At 51.0% G+C, this 14550-nt stretch overlaps 1 long non-coding RNA gene across 1 annotated transcript; it reads left to right on the top strand.

Moving 5' to 3' along the window:
• Window positions 1–3094: 3094 nt before the first annotated feature.
• On the top strand, window positions 3095–11532 carry LOC136016416 (uncharacterized). The gene is made up of 4 exons (XR_010613597.1): window positions 3095–4328; window positions 5771–5861; window positions 8284–8334; window positions 9183–11532. It is a non-coding gene; the product is annotated as an uncharacterized LOC136016416 (long non-coding RNA).
• Window positions 11533–14550: the final 3018 nt, after the last annotated feature.

The raw sequence follows: 14550 nt of genomic DNA, 5'->3' as shown, positions 1-14550 counted from the left end.
TGGACTTCAAGAAGGAAAAAAGGCTCATCTACGCCTTTCAGCTCTTCAAAAATAAGATGAGGAAGGTGAATGACCAGGACTTAATGAAGGCTTGTGTGCAGAGGCAAAGACAAGAGCTGCCAATTAATATGAAGTGGTGGAGGGAGTATAACATGACTAGGACAGAAGGGAAATGGCACAAGTTCTTAGTGAGAAAATGGCACATCAGATAGACAAAGCTGGTGTAAACAGACAAGAGATGGTGCCTTGGCAGAGGCACCAAGATAAGGCATCAGTGTAAAGGCAACAGGTGGCAATCAAAAGACTCTTGATTTGCCTCAGAACTGGTAAGAAGCAATTAAAGAGTAGAACTGGCACTGGGGCTTCCAGCAGGAACTGGAAGAAAACAAGGCAACATGAGTATAGAGGGGGCCAGAGGACTGCGGGAGATAGAGTTGGGTAGTAAAAATATAAATGCTGGTTTCATCAGTGTCCTGGGTTTACCAGGAGCTGTTTTGCTCCTTCTTAGTAACTGGTGCAAGCTCTGGGTTTTGACTTCCAGCCTGGGCAGAGAGCTGATAACACCGATTGTTTTTAATTGTTGTTAAGTAATGTTTATTCTGGCCAAGGACTCTGTGAGTCTCATGCTCTGCTGGGGACGAGGGGAAGCCAGGAGGAAGCGGAGACAGGACACCTGACCCAAACTAGCCAAGGAGGTATTCCATACCACAGCATGTCATGCCCGGAGAGGTAACTGGGAGTTACCCGGAAGGGCAGGCTCTCTCTCTTCGGGGGGGGTTGAACTCGTTCGGCGGTGGTATCGTATTCTCTTGTTATTTTCTCTTATCAATATTATCATTGGCGGTAGCAGCAGTGGTTTGTGTTATACCTTAGTTACTGGGCTGTTCTTATCTCAACCCGTGGGAGTTACATTCTCCTGATTCTCCTCCCCATCCCTCTGGGAGTGGGGAGGGTCGGGGGGGGGCGGTGAGTGGACGACCTGTGTGGATTGGTTTAAACCACGACAATCAGGAATGGGAGAAGTCATAAGATAAACTTGAGAAGTCACAGAATAACAGTGGTGGAAGGAGGTCAGGAGTAGCTAATTGAATTTGCCCAGGCTGAACAAAGAGGGCTAAAGGTCATCTCTGTAAAGAACAACTTGGGCAGAGAGCTGTTAAGTCCAGAAAACTTGCTGGATGGAGAGAGCAGGGCAAGCCCAGAGTGGTGACAAGGGAACAGCAAGAGCGATCAAGACAAAACTCAGGAGAATCACAAAAAAGTGATGAAAGATTCTATAGTTAATAAAACTTTCCATCAGAGATGCAGGAGCTGTTGTGTGAGTACTTTTAGCCCACAGCAAGTGTGGAGGTATGGTGTTAGTTTAAATCACTCTCAAGTCACTTCTGCTTTCCAGTCAGCATGTGCCTTGGCTCAGCTGACTGGTAGAGCATTCAGATGCAGTAAGTTGGTCTCTTGTAAGCCTGAGGAAGGATGGAGCAAAACCACCACTTGCACTTGGCAGTGTTCAGTGGCATTAGTGCATCCACGGGTTCCACTTCTTAGCAGATGCCCTTTTACATTTATTATAGAATCATAGAATCGCAGACTGGTTTGGGTTGGAAGGGACCTTAAAGCTCATCCAGTTCCAGCCCCCTGCCATGGGCAGGGACACCTTTCACTAGACCAGGTTGCTCCAAGCCCCAGCCAACCTGGCCTTGATCACTGCCTGGGATGGGGCAGCCACAGCTTCTCTGGGCAACCTGTGCCAGCGCCTCAGCACCCTCACAGGGAAGAGCTTCTGCCTAAGAGCTCATCTCAGTCTCCCCTCTGTCAGGTTAAAGCCATTCCCCCTTGTCCTGTTCCTACAGGCCCTTGTCCAAAGCCCCTCTCCAGGTTTCTTGTAGCCCCTTCAGGCACTGGAAGTTGCTCTAAGGTCTGCCCAGAAGCACAGCTTTGTTCAGCCAGGAGAAATTCAATTAGCTACTCCTGCCCTTCTCCTTCCATCACTGTTGTCCTGTTTAGAAAGCACAAGTTCATGATGGCCGGGGCAACTATGGCAACTAGTTTGCTATATCCTACTGAGTGTGAGGAAAGTGTCTGTGCTGTGTGCTTGCCTGGCAGTGGGTACTGCTGTGGTTCTCCTGTAGATGTTTCACTGGGTAGGGGAGCTGGTTTGAGTTCAACACCAGCAGTGTGTCAGACACTGGTCCACTCTTCCTGTCTGCTTTTGTTCAGCTTTGCATCAAAAGCAGTTGGCTTTCCACTGAAGGGTGTTTTCAGGAAACCCATAGTTCTTGTTTGGAAAAATCTTGGTGAACTGTCTGCTGTGGGAAGCCTGTCTTTGTCCAAGCATCACCCTTGCATGCTGCTGCCTCCTGCCCTCTCCAGTGATGTACATGGGGCACATGGCCTCTGAGGAGGAGCCAGGGCTCTGGGACTCCTGCTCCCAACAGCGGGTTGCTGCGGCACACAGACTGTATAGAGTTACAGTGAGGCCCCTGCAGGAACGCAGGGCTGTACCAGTATGACCTGTTCAGATATCCCAACCGAGAGCAGGAGCTGTTGGCAGCCTCTAAACCCAAGAGGTCAAGTTAATGCCACAGCACACTTTTGCCAGAAGGAAGGCTTTCTGGAATTGCAGTCTGGGAGCTAATTGGATATGTTTTCCCCATCTGTTCTGTATTTTTCCATTCCTTTGTTTGGTTGTTCCTTCTCACCCACCAGCCCCAAGCTGCTGGAATAACATCAGGGTTTGGATGCTGGAGGGCAGTAGTGGAAGTGGACCACAGATAAGCCAACGTTTCCACTGCAAGGCTCAGATGGTCCCTTCAGGTTCTTTAAAGCCTGACAAAGTTCAGAGACACCTCTGGAGGGCAGGCAGCACTCAGCAAGCAGCCTACATAGCACCTCCACAGTAATTCTTGCCTGCATGGAGGCCTGCACATTGAACAGGCATTTCTCAGCTCAGAGGTCAGGTCCTGCTCAGCTGCTCAGGCAGCTTGTACTTGACTCTTGCCCAGGACTTACAGGGATAACTTGCATTTGAATTAAATTAAATCAGCCTTTTGTTACTTTCTCCATATGAGTGTAAAAAAATAAATAAATAAAGGGGGGGGGGTGTTCTTAGATTTTTTTAAAGCTTCTTTTAATTTTTTTCTAATTTTTTTTTCTTAGTATTTATAATCATATGCCACATCATGGACTCTGTGGTGTGATTTTCTTTGTTATCCCAAATAACAAAGCACTAAATACTCCAGCACCTGTGGGATCAATGTAATCAGTATTTCCCCTGATAAACTCTTTGAACCAACCCCTAGGGGAATTCATAACATCATTTCACCCCAATTCTTTTTCTAACTCATCTTTTTCTATTGTTGCTGAGTTGAAGAGATTAGAAAATGGCATCTGATGCTTTCAGGTATTGGCATTCATCATTCAGCTGGTATTAGGGAAGCCTCCTCTGGTCCAAGTGAGCAGAGGGAGTGGATTCCTCATCCATTCTTTTGGTGCAGGAAGGTGAGATCCAGCTCGTGAAGACGTGAAGGTGCCTGTGGTCAGCTCTAGGGTGCAGCTGCAGGGGTACAGTACATCTTTGACTGGGTTTGCAGTTCCAGTGGCTGTGTCTCAGTAGGACTTAAGCCTTTTGTATACACAAATCTCTAGTAATTTCGTGGATCATGGAATACTGGGTTGGAAGGAACCTCAAGGATCATCTGCTCCAACCTTTCTAGGCAAAGCATGACCTAGACTGGATGTCCCAGCACCTTGTCCAGACAGATCTTGAAAGAGTCCAGTGTTGGGGAGTCCGGCACTTCCCAGCTTGCTCCGCTCTTACCACTGGTGATAGGGGCAGGTCTAGGGGCAGCATTGTTCATCGTTGTTTCACTGTGTGCATGTCAGTCCTGTTAGTGGTGGCTTTCAGGATGAACAGTGGCTGTTCTTGCTCTTTAACCCAAACTCTGGAGCAAACACTGTCAATTTGCACTTACCTGAATGTTCCTTTTTTAAGGGAGAAAAAAAAAACAACCCTGAGAAGGACTTAGCTCTTGAGATGGTTGTATAGCAGCATAATTGAAGGGCTTGCGCTGGCCGGGATGGACACCAGTCTGCTGGGTGGAGTGGCTGAAGACATCAGGGACTGGTGCTGAGAGCAGGAGGGCAGCGCTTTGGTGTCCATGGAGTTAATCACAGCAATAACCAGGAAAGCCTCAGCGCTTCCTATTCCTCTGTCAGAACAAAAGGGCAGGTTGAGGGGTCACCCACCTGAGGCTGTTACTCTTGTTTTGTTTCTGAACAGGGGAAAACCACTCCTTCTGGAAGCACTGAGAATATTGTGGAAGAGATTGGTGAGTTGGGCCAAGCCCCAAGATTATGGCTGGAGCAATCTTCTCCCATGCAGGCTTTTACATGTCAGCCAGGAGTGATGGGGAAAACACTTCTGACTTTGTCATCTCATGCACGAGTATCTGTACACCCAGACAAATAGTCAGGTTCCTTCTTACCACCCTCAGTCCAGCTGTGAGCACTGTGCGTTATCTGCCAGGCAAGTGGGCATTTCCCTGCTGATACTTTTTGAAGGAAAGAAGGGAAATCAAGTCAGGAGACATCTCTGGGCATTGGTTTCATGAGAGACCGTTGTCCTGAACACTGTGGCGCTAAGCCTTAGAGCCCAGGAGATGAGTTGTTAGTGGGCAGAGGTGGGTAAAGGAGGGTTTACCAGGATGAGGTGGGGAGTGCATTCTCATCCCAGCCCTTCCATAGGCAGTGGCTTTCAGAACTGCCCTCCACAAAATGCCGCTGACAGTTACTCTTGATGGCAGCTTTTAGGAGCTTTTATTGCTTCTATCCGCAATCTTAACAAGCATTTTTGACCAAACCCCAAATAATTAAATCCATGCTTTGTTTTACAATAAATCTTCCATTGCCAACATTTGATTTGACCAGCTCTACAGCCCTTTGGTATTGTGTGTGCTGAAGGGAAGGAAGCCCCCCTAATTTTAGTTTCCTCTTTATCACCTGCAGGTAAAGCTGCTTTAACCCGCTTCCTTACCCTGCAGTCCTGCAAATTTATGTTTGGAAATCACAGCTTATTTATATGCCTCCTTATTGTATTCAATGCACACACATATTTATCATAAGTATGTATATGCATTCACAATGGACTGTGTGACACAAAAAGCACAAGGCCAGACCTTCATCTGCACCAGCTGGTGAGGAAGAGACTGAACAGCCATGAGCTGATGGCAGTTCTCCAAAGGGGGAGGGATTTTTGGTTTGGCCATTTGGTTTTGTGCTCTCCTGAGCTGTCGGAACCTATGTGGGAAATGCAGCAGGTGATGTGCCTCCTAGGAGAGCAGGACAGATAGCTTCAGGTATTGAAAGAAGTGCTGCCTTCATATGGCGTAAGGCCAGCCTTGTTGGCCAGTGTGGAGGAGAGGGAGACCACAAGGATTCAATGAAGTCATTTGGTTTCCTGCACTGTGCAGCAGTTGCGGTATTCAGAAGGTCAGTGTACTGGGTTTCCAAACACACCACCCTAAAAAGCGCCAAATTTAAGAAGTTTATTAAACATGAGGGGATAAAGACATTTTCAACTGAGAAAAGAAGGAGGGCTGCTATACAGGTTTTGTGGACTGTTACACAATGTCCACCACTCAGGAGTGCCATTCCTCATCCTGTGGTGCTTATCCCCCACCAGCAGTTATTCTCAGGCAGTCTCCTGCAGGGCTTGCCGATAGCTGGAAGGAGCACACTGACAGAGATTTATCTTTCTTTGTCCTGCTTCCAGAGCAAGCAGTTCAGGAGACAGTAGACACAGATCTGTATGTGAAAAGAAGACAGCACCCGACTGCTTCCAGGAGATACCATGAGGGTTACCGGTAAACACAGCTTTCCATGGGCATCTTGTTTTGGCTGTAGCTCTCCTTGCATCCTTCTTCTTTTCTTTTCCTGCTCTTATGGACTCTGTTTCTGCTAATCTCAGCTGTGTCCTTACCAGGTAGGGTGAGAGGACAACTGTCAACAGCTCCTCATGGTGCTGGTGGCTCCCTGTGGGAGGTGTGCAGCGGCTCAGGGATAGGAGGGGACGACGGATGAGTGAAATTGTGAAGATGGGGGATGTGGAGGATCACAAGATAGTTCTGGGATACCTTCCCCTGTTAATATGGGGCAGAAGCTTTGGCCATGTGGGAGGAGAAGAGCTGAGGAAGAGTTAGCATCATTTTCTTCCTTGACATGGGCCAGTGAAGAGACTCTTGTGAGTAGCCTGAATTGGCTGACATGTCAGCAAAAGCCCTACCTGGCTTCTATTGTTCACCTCTGTGTGTGTGTGAAGGGGCAGTGTCTTGTCTTGGGAACCTCCGTGGAAATGGAGAGGCCTTTCCCAGTGCATGGTTTCAGGGTGGCAGCTGAGCCGTTCATGGAGCCCACAGCATCTTGATGGGCTGCAGTGGCCGTGCCAAGTAAGATCTGAAGGCAGCACTGCAGCTTGGTTTTGCGTTGTCCAAGCTGTCGTCAGTCGCTGTGCAGGGACAGTGGGGGCTACACCTCTGAAGTGAAATGGAAAGGCTTTATTTCTGTTGATAAGCCTTTTCACTGCAGAGACTCAAACTGAGCCATGCTGATGGACCACAGCTCTACAGCTTTGTTACAGAAGACTCAGTCCAGCTCCAAAGTGGACCTAAGTGACAGGAAAGGGAGAAATAGCACCTATGGAAACTCAGTATGGGCTCCTACAGCAGCTGGCTGCCCAGCTTCTTCCCACTGCAGGAAAAGGAGGAGAGCAAGGGGGATATAAGGTTTATGCAGGTTTTCTTTCTTTTCCATTTCAATGGTCAATGCTTACACTGAGAGTCTGAGAGTGGTCCTATCATCTATAGCTTGGGGGAGCTTAGTTCCACTCCTTGTAATGGTGCTCTTTGTCTAACATAATGCACAGCGTGTAGACAAATGTATGTACATGCACAGCTATGTGGTGTGTATTTGTCCAGCACATCCTCTGCCATTTCTACCTTCTCCAGCACATGTTAAATATTTGTGCTGGTTCCATGAACTGAAGCATGTTTGAAGATAGTTCATGTAAGCACACTTATATTGTTAGGTATCCGGGGGGATACCAATATTTGTGATGCATTACCTGTGTACAATAGGTCATATAGGGAATATATTGTGTGTGTGGTATGCAGACGTAATGACACAATTTAACATCACTTTGGCTCTGCAAGATAGGTCATGCTCTGTCATGGCAATTTGGAGGTGACCGAGGGTCGCTAAGCATCAGGTTATGTTGGCAGCTGAAACAACCTTCCTCAGACATGAAAAGCATCTGCTGTTTTATAATGAGAGCCTTTTCCTCAGAAGCTGCACCAGTACAAGGTTTGTTCAGAGGAAGATGGGGAGCAGGGAGGAGGGATGTTCATACTACATAGATGTGGGACCCTGGTTGATCATGTGAGCCACCATCAACTGTGTCAAGGGGAAGGCAGCTTGGTGGCACCCACAAAGCCATGTTCTGGTCACAGGTCTGGGTCTCAAGGGAGCAAGGAGCCCTGCCACTCCGCATGGAGGTGTTCATCCCGTGTCCAGGACTGGGCAGATATTTAGGCAGCTTCCCCTTTTTGCCTTGAGTGCATAGTACTTAAGGGAAGTAGATTCAGAAAGCCCATCTCCCTGGAGCTGATGAGCAGGGAAGAAGATGTCCTTTTCTGTCAGGGTTGCATGTAGCTGAAAGCAAGAACTCCTTATACGCTTCCTAGTGTCAGGGGTTATGTGCATGTTTCAACGCCCTTTGAAGTATGTGCAAACATTCAAGCACTCGCTGGGCTCAGCATTTCATAGCTAGGATACTCCTCGAGAGTGGGCACTGCGCCTCTGCATGTTGGAAGGGCCTTTGACAATCTGATCTGCTGCGGCTGCTGGTTTGCTCATCTGTACTCTGTCACAGCTCATTCTGGTATGAAATCCATCTTGGGGCACTGAAGTTTTTTGGTCTTCGCACCAGTGCAAAGAAGAGGAGCATTTGGGCTGTAGCCATAGGTGTGCAAAGAGCTCTGCAACTGGTTGACCAAAAGCTGCTCTGCTCTCCCCAGCAACCTTGGTTTGAATTGCTGCATCCTCAGCCTATGAGCAGCATCAGCAGGTCCCACCTGCAAGCACTGGGCTGACGACCACTGCTTTACCCTGGTGAAAGTGTCCTTCCTCCCAGGGGTGATGCCACTGTTTAGTTTCTCCTCTTGCTTCAAGATGGGGTTGTCACCTCCCCACTGAATGCCTGTGTGTTTTGGTTTTGTTCTTTTCTTGCAGGCCTGAAACAGCTGCTCAGCCTGAGACCGATACTGCTTAGAGCAGCTATTGGTAAGTGTCCCCCCCCATCACTCACTGCCTGTTTTCTGTAGCTCACTCAGGCTGTACGGGTTAGATGGCCACAGCTTGTGACACCCATCTGTGGGTGGTTTGTCTTGTCTATCCACTGTGTCCATGGATCAAGAAACTGCACAGCACAGGGTCTGAAGTCCTGAACTTTGTATTGCACCAGCATTCCCAGTGGGCTTAGAGTCCCATTGCATGCCTCTCCCTGCCTGGCTTGTTGCTGACTGAATGCTGCCAGAGAGGAGGACTAAGGTTGCACCCCTCTGCCTGCATTGCTTCACCACCACAGGGCTCCTGCCTCATCATCTTGTTCATGTGGTTCCCATGGGTATGATCTGTTCACTAGGTTGAGACTCTCTTGGTGCTGTCAAGACTCAGCGTGGACCTCTGTAAGAGATGCAGAGCTTGCAGAAGCACTGCTGGTCTCAAGGCTTTCCAGAGCCACTTGGATCAGCAATCAAGAAATGGTCTTTGCCACCAATTCTCTTCCCTGTGAGGGTGCTGAGGCGCTGGCACAGGGTGCCCAGAGAAGCTGTGGCTGCCCCATCCCTGGCAGTGTTCAAGGCCAGGTTGGCCGGGACTTGGAGCAACCTGGTCTAGTGAAAAGTGCCCCTGCCCATGGCAGGGGGTTGGAACTGGATGAGTTTTAAGGTCCCTTCTGACTCAAACCATTCCATGATTCTGTGATTATTGTCATCTGCCCTGAACTGAAGCTGGCCCTGAATGGTCTGTCAGTGCTTGCTCCTGCTGCTCCTCCTAGATTCTTTGTCTACATCCCACTCCTGTGATCTTCAGCCAGATCTCATTCCTTTTTCATTTCTGTTCCCTGACAGCTCCAGCTTTCACAGTGTGTAGCAGCAGCTTGCAGAACTAGTGTCATCGCAGCCTTCCCAGAGGAGACCTGGCATGAACCAAGGGGTGTGGTGGGGTGGGATCCGGGCATCTTTTGGCGTGTACCTGGGTGAGGGGATTGCTTGGCATTGTAGTTCTGTTGCAGCTAAGACAAAAAGCTTTTTGTGTCAAGGCCAGGTGAGGTACATCTGCTGTTTCTTGAGAATAAGCATCCCATCATGCTTGTACAGCTGCAGTCTTCCTCAACCATATGTTCACTGGCTGAAGACAGGCTGCTCTCCTGCTCTTCTCAGCAACCATGGCTTCTCCCCCAGCTGGTGGCCCTGGCCAGCACCAAGCAGCACTGAGAGAAAAGGCAGTGACTAGAAAGTGGTGTCTCAAGAAACACTGAACGGCCTGTCCTGGCCAGCTTCTTTGAGCCCATCAGTGCAGTAGGTGCCTGTCTCAAGCCATGTGGAATCCAAAGCTATTCCATGACCCAAGAACTGCTTGCATTTATAGCTGGTGGCTGCCTGGCTTGACCATTCTGGCTACAAGGAGATAGGGTTTGTACAAACAGTGGTGGAACCACGGGGCTGGATGTGCTTCCCAGTGTTGGGGCCCAGCCCAAAGCCATAACCTGCAGCTTCCGTTCATGTCTGTGAGCTTAGAGCAAAGCCAGAGCATGCTGGGGCTGCGCACTGGCATGTGTCCTTCTTTAGAGCATTTTTTACCCTGTTCAATGGCTTTCCAAAGCCCCCTCCCACATGGCAGCACTTGGAAGTCAGAGGAGTCGGATAGCACTGGTGATACTGGGTGGCAGAGGGCAGAAGCTTGGTGGGGTAGAAGAGCCAGTACAGCTGCTACACATGCTTTGGGCTGTGTATCCATCCCATCAAACCTACTAATCCCCATTGGTGGCTTTTTCAGCCCCTTTTTGTGCAATATAAAGTCTGTCCCCAAAGCAGCCTCACAAGCCTGGCTCTGCATGTCCTCAGGCTTTTTGCCTTTGTGACTTGGCAGAGGGGGAGGAGAGCCTTCCCAAAGGCTGGTACTCCTCTGGAATAGACTTGGAGGCAGTAGTAGGCTCTGCTTTGCTCCCAGATCTCTTTGCCTTTTCTGGCCTGAGTTGTAAGTCCTGTGGGAATCCTAAACCCCTTATCTGTGTGGGAGGTGAGAAACCCCCCTGGCTGGGCTAGGATGCTCTGCCAGTTAAACACCCCTGCGGCTGGGATGGCAGAAAGGAACACACAGAAGCATTTCCTGACTGCTCCGCACCCACCGTCTTTGAGTGGGACACGTGGCAGTGGGACCCCACAGGAAGCACAGTGAGTGTGGTCTGCCAGGAAAAGGAAAACAAAACAACTCTCAGCGGATCTCCTTCATGGCCATTACGGGCAGTGACTGTGGAAGGAAGAAAGTTGAAGTGGATAAATAGTAAGGATTTCCTCAGGATTGTGAATGCAGGTGAGCAGCATAAGGGTGCTGAAAATAGTCTCCAGGCAGACAATAACCACTCACCCTTGAGAAGTGCCAGGATGAGAGCTCCTGGAGCAGGGGTGCGTTCAGCAGGAAGGTGAAGGCCACACTCTCACCTGGGCAGCAGATCCCTTGGAGAGACAGCATCCCCCAGAGCCTGGCTCAGGACCATATCCTGGATCCCATGGGACAGGATAGGTCACACGTTTTTGTTCCTTGTGTTCTCATCCCAATGCCAGCAGCTGTCAGTCAGCCTATGCTTGGTGCTGTCTTTTTGGGTGCCCAAAGCTACCTACCAGCCCTTTGCAGAGGGGGAATGGGATGGGGAAAGACTGCAGCTCATCTAACTATGCCCCTGTGATCTCCCCAGGTCCTGCCATTGGGTCCTACATCTGGGCAGCATCTCCTGGCTGGGTGCTGCAGAGCCCACCTGGGGACCTCGCATCTTGCCCCCTGATGGGTTCATCCCCAGCAGGAAATGGCTCGTGTCTCTCAGCCTGCAAGGGACAGGTCAGCAGCTCCAAAAGCACTTTGTTACAAGCAGCGGGGAGGACTCCAGGTCCAGGAGGGCAGCACTTGTCAGACTTGCTCTTGCTTTGCAGCAGCAGCTTTTGAGGCAGCACAATGTACCGCAACACAGAGCAGTGATAAAAATCCTGTTGACTGCAGGGCAGGAGCTTAGAGATGTCTCTGTGGTGGCAGCAGAGCAGAGGTTTGGGCAGCACTCCTGAGCGATGGGGGTGCTGGTGCCGGCTGAGGCATGATGGATCCAGGATGTCAGGATCGATGCGGATGCGGATGTGGCTGCAGTGACAGCTCATGCCTGTGTGTGACAGCTCACGCCTGTGACAGCTTGTTCCTTGGACAAAGCAGTTGGAGTGAAACCAATAAAACTGAGCTCTCTGTGCCTGCATTAATGAGCGAGCTGAGCCTCATTCCACATCACTTTATCTCATAGAATCAACCAGGTTGGAAAAGACATTTAAGCTCGTCAAGTGTGCCTGTTCCCCCAGCACTGCCAAGGCCCCCACTAAACCATGTCACTGAGGGCCTCATCTACACGGTTTGTGAACACTTCCAGGGACAGTGATGCCACCACTGCCCTCGTCAGCCTGCTCCAATGCCTGAGCACCCTCTGGGGAAGGAATTGTTCCTAATACCCAGTCTAAACCTCCCCTGGTGCAGCTTGAGGCCATCTCCTCTTGTTCTATCACTTGTTCCTTGAGACCGACCCCACCTCACTACAATCTCCTTTGAGATAGAGAGTGATGAGGTCCCCCTGAGCCTTCTCTTCTCCAGACTAAACCCCCCAGTTCCCTCAGTCATTCCTCATCACACCTGTGCTCCAGGCCCCTCACCAGCTCCATTGCCCTACTGCACCCACTCCCGCACCTCAATGTCTCTCTTGTAGTGAGGGGCTCAGAAATGAACACAGGATTCGAGGTGCAGCCTCACCACCTCACCAGTGCCCAGTGCATGGGAATTGTCACTTCCCTACACCCTGTCCCTGCTCTACATGCCCAGTGCAGCTCGGCTGTGGCCACCCAACCAGCAGGACAGGACACCCATGGCCATGGCTGCCTGTCTGGCCGCGATGCCCAGAGCCGTGGGTTGCCCTCCACACCCCTGTGTGCTGCAGTGCAGGGTGAGCACCCACTGCCAGGCCCACACCCTGTGCTGGGCTGCACTGTGACCACATCCCTGCCACCCCCCACCTGGCGGTGACAGCCCACAGTGCCCAGTCTTGCCCCAGGGTAGGAGTGGTAGGACTCTGGTGCACCGCGCTGGGCATGAACTTGGCCACGCACCCCCAGGGGCTTTGGTGGAGAGAGCTGGAGTTGGTTCTGCTTGTCCCCATGCACTCAGCATCAGCCCCCTCTGACCTCCCCTGCCACTGCAGGTCCCACCCCAAGGTAAGACCGTTCTGCCCAGTGTTGTGGTTTAAGCCCAGCCGGTAACTCAGAACCATGCAGCCACTTGCTCGTTCCGCTCCTTCTTCCTCCCCCCGGCTCCCAAAGGGACGGGAAGGAGAATCAAAAGAATGCAGCTCCCACAGGCTGAGATAAGAACAGCCCAGTAACTAAGGTATAACACAAACCACTGCTGCTACCACCAATGATAATAATGATAAAGGAAATAACAAGGGAAGAGACTATAAAACTAAAAAGGGAAGGGAAGAGAAAACCAACAATAAACTCAATTGATGCACAATACAATTGCTCACCACCCGCTGATCGATACCCAGCCTGACCAGAGCAGTGATCTGGGCCTTCTGAGTGACTCCCCCCAGTTTATATACTGGCCATGACGTGCTGTGGTACGGAATACCTCTTTAGCTAGTTCTGGGTCAGGTGTCCTCTCTTTGCTTCCTCCCGGCTTCCTGTGCCCCTCCTCCCTGGCTGAGCATGAGACTAAGAAGTCCTTGATGAGGGTAAGCATTACTTAGCAACAACTAAAAACATCGGTGTGTTATCAGCATCGTTCTCAGACTAAAGTCGAAAACACAGCAGTGCACCAGATGACTAGGAAGGAGACTGTTACAGCCAAACCCAGGGCACACAGGTACAGGCCATGCTCCAGCACCTGAACAAAGCAACTTCCTCTGCTGAGGGTCTGTTTTGACACCAGAAACACACACCCTCGTGCAGCATCTCAGCCTCCCAGGCGTTCCTGCCTTCAACAAGCCCCAAAGCAGCAATCTTATCCAGAACACATGTACGAAATCTATTCCAACAGTGAGGTGTTTTTCCCTACAGAAGTGGTTCGAGGTTTTGCAGGGCTGCATGTGCTTGACCCGCAAAGGGATTTTAGGCACCAGCCATCAGCCTGAGCTTGGTGGCCACAAACAGGAGGTTTTGCCCCACCATCCCTGTGCTTCTCCCATCTGCTGGGCAGGTTCTCATGCACCGGTCCCTGCTCTTTGCATGGGCGGCAGCCCCTCATGGTTGGGGGGACCACATTCCATCATCTCACAGCACAACATCTCGTCTTCTGTCACCAAATTCCCCCTTGCTCCACCTCTGTGCAGGCTGGTGGGCTCCAGTGTGGCTGGAGAAGGCACAGACAGGAGGAAGGAGATTTCTGGGGGGCTGGAGCGTACCCACTGCAGGCATGACTGGGAGCTGCTGGAGTCCTGATTGTGCAATGCAGTTCCCAGCAAGGGACAAGTCAGGGCTCTGCTGGGCAAGGGTGTTTCCCCAGCAGCTCCCCAGCTCCCTTTGTCATTCCAGAGCCTTGTGACTGCATCAGTACAGTGCCCCCAAGATGTGATAGCTCAGCTGAATAATCTGTGTCAAGAGGAATATGGGCTCTGCTGCCCATCGCTGGCACCATGTGGGGCTCTCAGCCCAGCACTCAGCTCTGTGTGCTCAGGAGTTCATCCTGCTCAAGCCTGGGGTAGGAACAGCACCAGTGCTGCTCCAGGGGTGCACACCGCTGGAGCCTGCACTGAAGTCACTGGGAAAGGTGGGAACACTCACACTGCCGAGAGCCCTCCTCCCACTCCTGGGTACCAATGCACTCGCACTGTTTGACACTTGGGGCTGTACCTGCTGCCCACCGAGCAGCCTCTCCTCCAGGAATAACCATGGATTCCACGAAGACGTGGGGGCTGCAAGAGAACAGGCCCCTCTGGCAGAGCCCCCCCCCCCACCACCACCCCCCCCGGCCCACTCTGTTTAACTAGAGAGTGGAAGCACATGCAGCAGCACACATCTGGAGCAGTGGTGAGAGCAGCTGCTTTGGTAAATGGGCATTTGGCACCGAGTCCAGCCTAGAGCAGGATCTCTGAGACCTCCTCCTCCCTCTGAGTCCCCATGTCTGTAACCACGCGTGTCTCCTTGTGGGGAGATCCAAGGAAGGGACACTGGGCAGTGCCATGAGCAGGTCTGG

Source organism: Lathamus discolor, chromosome 6 (assembly GCF_037157495.1).
Source record: "Lathamus discolor isolate bLatDis1 chromosome 6, bLatDis1.hap1, whole genome shotgun sequence".
Lineage (NCBI taxonomy): Eukaryota > Metazoa > Chordata > Aves > Psittaciformes > Psittacidae > Lathamus > Lathamus discolor.
This window is presented reverse-complemented; position numbering and strand designations above follow the sequence as displayed.